The sequence below is a fragment of the Vulpes vulpes genome, chromosome 3, assembly GCF_048418805.1.
Source record: "Vulpes vulpes isolate BD-2025 chromosome 3, VulVul3, whole genome shotgun sequence".
Classification (NCBI taxonomy): Eukaryota; Metazoa; Chordata; class Mammalia; order Carnivora; family Canidae; genus Vulpes; species Vulpes vulpes.
In genome coordinates, this window is record NC_132782.1 from 58,423,843 (window position 1) to 58,428,407 (window position 4,565).

General features: G+C 41.2%; 1 pseudogene; it reads left to right on the forward strand.

Moving 5' to 3' along the window:
• Positions 1-715: 715 nt before the first annotated feature.
• On the forward strand, positions 716-990 carry LOC140598232 (ragulator complex protein LAMTOR5 pseudogene; annotated as a pseudogene).
• Positions 991-4,565: the final 3,575 nt, after the last annotated feature.

Below are 4,565 nucleotides of genomic sequence, written 5' to 3' on the forward strand. Positions count from 1 at the left end.
TATGCGCATATATAAAAATTGAACAAATTATGGCCCAGAAATTACAAATTAAGAAAATACACCTTCGGAAAAAAAGGCTTTCCTTTCCACATAGGTGTTGTTACCTTTGTGATCTGCATCTCCTCCCAAATATAATTCACTTGTAAGCATCTTCACACCATCTCCACATGGCACCTTTATCCCTTAGAGTGTTGCTTAGTAGTTAAGGGAGTCATAGCCTTTATTTTATTTATTTTTTTATTTTAAAGATTTTAATTATTTGAAAGAGAAGGGGGAGAGAGAGAGAGATCGCATGAGAAAAGGAGAGGGGGTAGGGGGAGTGGGGGCAGGAGGACAGGGAGAAGCAGACTCCTCACTGAGCAAGGAGTCTGATGCGGGATTTGATCCCAGGACCCTGAGATCATGACCTGAGCCTAAGGGAGATGCTTAACCAACTGAGCCACTGAGGCACCAAGTGAGCCACTCAGGCACCTGGAAGTAGGCTTTAAAAAAAAATTATTTATATATTCATGAGAGACACAGAGAGAGAGGTAGAGACATAGGTAGAGGGAGAAGCAGGCTCCATGCGGGGAGCCCAATGTGGGACTTGATCTCAGGACCCCGAGATCACGACCTGAGCCAAAGGCAGACGCTCAACTGCTGAACCACCCAAGTGCCCCATTAGGGTAGCCTTTAAAGACAGCCTGGGTTCAGGGCTAGGCAGGCAGCAGCTGGAATGGAGGTGACCTTGGAACAGCCCTTGGAGGACACAGTGAAGAGTCCATCCATTGTTGGAGTCCTGTGCACAGATTCACAAGGACTTGATCTGGGCTGCTGGCGGACCCTGTCTGCTGAGCACGCTGGGGTGATATCTGTTTTAGGCCAGCAAGCAGCTAAGCTGACCTCAGCCCCCACTGATATTCCTGTGGTGTGTCTAGAATCTGATAATGGGAACATTATGATCCAGAAACATGACGCATCACGGTGGCAGTGCACCAAATGGCCTCTTGACATCTCATATCAGTTCTCCAGCAGCCTGTCAGAGGGGCTCAATCCTACCAACGTTAATTATGTTGTAGAACTATTAAAGTTCCAGTAGTGAGGCCATTTATTTAGTGTGATTTGGGCACTTTTCTATTAATTTTAGAGTAAGCTGCTTTTGACACTCAGTGGCCTGACTTATCAAAATATTAGTAAAAAAAAGATCATGTTTTGAAGCAGCAGGTCCAGGTCACTTTGTATGTAGAATTTTGTTATGTTCAAGAAATCTGGTCAGAGGAAAATAATAAAATAATAAAATAAAATAAAATAAAATAAAATAAAATAAAATAAAATAAAATAAAATAAGACAGTCTGGATTCATATTTGGCCTCTGCTACTGTATTACCTTGAACAAGGTATTTGTCCTTATTCTCAGTTTTCTCATACTTATCTATTTTTAAAACTGAAGTATATCTGACACTTTGTTGCATTAGTTTCAAGTATATGACTTAGTAATTGGACAACTATATCATGCTATGGTTACACCAAGTGTAGCTACCTCCAGACATCATACAACATTATTATCTCAGTTTTCTTGTATTTAAACTGTGAGTAGTCATGAAACCTGCCTTAAAGGGTTGTGTGAAAATTAATTATGCAAACACTTATTTACTATCCTGGACCATTACTATTACCCATTATTGAATACAGTGCCCCCCAAGAATGCTACATAGTTAGCATTATTACCACATCTTATAGATGAGGAGACAATGAGGCTCCAGTGTCAACTACACAAGGTCACTCTGCTGGCACATCACAAAACTGGGCTGCAAACACAGATCTGCCACCAAGTCCATTGCCTTTCCAATTATACTAGAGAAAAATCAGGGGTGCCTGGGTGGCTCAGTTGGCTGAGCATCTGCCTTTGGTTCAGATCATGATCTCAGGGCCTTGGGACTGAGTCCTATGTCAGGCTCCCTGCCTAGTGGGGAGTCTGTTTCTCCCTCTCCCTCTGACCCTCCTCCTCACTTTTGCTCTCTCTCTCAAATAAATAAATAAAATCTCAAAAAAAAAAAAAAAAAAAAAAGAAAAGAAAAATCAATCTGGTCCTCCCAAATTGTTGCCAGTCTGCCAATACTTAAAACCCACTCCCACACATGAAGCTAGTACCTAAATACAAGTAAATTCCTTTTATCATTATATTAATAATAATAAAACCTAACAGTGAGCTTTATGTTCTCCACATGGTGCTAAGCATGTGTCTTTCATTGTCATCTTTAACCTCTGCAAGGCACTTACTGTTTTCAGATGAGGAAACTGAAACCCAGAAGGTTAAGTCACTTGCCCAAGGACACAAAGCATTTAAGCCTAAACTCTGACTCCAAAGCCATTAAGAGTTCTCAACCTCTCTACCAGGCATTCCCAGACCAATACAATTTCATTTAAAAAATAATAATAAAATTATGAACCAACTTACCAACTCTTTATTTCATTACCATTTGTTCATAAAAGAAAGAACGTGCCTACACAATAATTGTTGAGAGGTCATCATCTCAAAGTAAAATAATTAAGGATTTAACTTTATAAAAAGGTCCAGACATTGTTTTTGTTTTTTAACTTTTCTGTGTGAACTGGTAGAAGCATTGTCGCCACCACCGCCTCCTTGCCATCATTATCTCCTCATCCTTCCCAGCCTCATCACCTCTAGCCCTTCCACTTGATGATTTCTTTGAATATTCCTCCTACTTATTCCTTCCTTCGAAGCCAGGATAATTGGCTCACAAGTAGCACTGCAATCATTTAAACTAGGGGACAAAGCCTGAATGCCAATGTGAGCAAGGGGCTTAGTCCAACCGAGGCAATGGGGGAACAAGTCAGGGATGTGGGAGGCTGTCCATGCTGATCAAGTGGTTGAAAAGGGAGATCATGAGGCATGATGGAATGCGTCCGAGAGTCCAGGAAAATGGAGGATGAAAGGGCAGGGAAAGGGGCAAAGGGCTTCTCTACTTCTACCTTCTTGACACCCAGACAGAGGGAGAAATGGGCCAATGGTAAGAAGGAGGCAGGGTGACAAAGCAAAGAATGTTTGCATTGTGCTGACAACCACCCACAGGTGCCTTCTTCCAAATGAGTCCCTCCCACAGATTTCTTTTGCGTTAACATGGAATTCTGTTCTCCTAAATTCAATCTGAAGAATGGAAGTCACATTCACTTGCACTCATTTACTCCATGTTTATTAGGACCCTACCAAGGCTGGGCCTTCTAATGTGCAGAGGGTAAAGTTTACCTTAATAAGATTGTTTTTAGCCAGCTTTGAAGAACTCACAGATGGGTAGGAGAGACAGAATATGTTTGCTTTATTTTTAATTTCTTTCTTGTGCATGCACATTAAGGAACTCATACACAATTGGAGAAATCCTGTATTTTCTATCTATGGTAATATTAATAATAGCATGAAGCAGTTTCTCTGTGAGAGTAACGTTAGCTGATGTGCAGTGAGCATTCCTAACATGCCAGGCACCGTATTAGCACTTTGTATGAATCATCTCCACGAAGAAAATCAACGCCTGGAACATAGTAGGGGATTAATAACGGATGGGTGGTTAGATGGATGGATGAATCTTCACTACAGCTCTGAGGTAGTTTCTATTATCATCACCATAGTATAGATGAGGAAACTGAGGCACAAAACAATTAACTAACCTGCTTAAGACCACTTGGGTTCTGACTTCATGACTTAGTGGCATAAAAGTGACAAAGAATAAAACACAATTTCTGGGGCACCTGGCTGACTCAGTCAGTAGAGCATCAACTCTTGATGTCGAGGCCAAGTTTAAGCCCCACGGTGGGCATGGAGCTTACTTAAAACAAACAAACAAACAAACACTTCCCAATTAATGAAGGCATCTCAAGGGATTGTGGCACCAAAAGTAATAAAAATCACAAAACAAACAAGTCCAAAGCGCACAAGAGACCTGCCCAAAGTAAAAAGGATAAGAAAAGATGAGTCAGAATTAGAACCCAAGCATTCTGTCTCCTAAGTACTCTATGCATCATGCCAGGTTTAATTCTCATAGCTGAGCCAGGTCACACCTCAAAAAGATGCTCAGTTTGGTATCGGCAATTGCTTGAGCTCCTAGAATCCTCCATTGGCTGGTCCAGAGCACCACTGATCAGGAAAGAAAAGGAAGAGAGGAAGAAAAATGTGGGAAAGAAGAAAGGTTAGGGTCTTAGCAAATTATCTAAGGTGACTGACAAATCCCAACTGACTGTCCAGACACGACACGGTGCAAAACCACCATCACTGTAGTTTTGGACAATTTGCATGATGAACAGTATGCTTTTGAGACCCTTAGTAAGTATAATTATCCGCTTATTCCTGGTTATTAAAAAAACTATTCGAGATAAACCTTATCCTCAATGGAGACATACCTGGCAAATCCAATTATCTATAAGCACAAAGTTGCCTACAATTGCTTAGAGAATAAACAACCCGCAAGGCATGAGGGGGAGCAGGTCCCTACAGCCCTGGTTAGAATATATAATTTGCCTGAATCCCCTACGTAGGTCGTTATACTTCACATGACTAATACCCAGAAGGACAT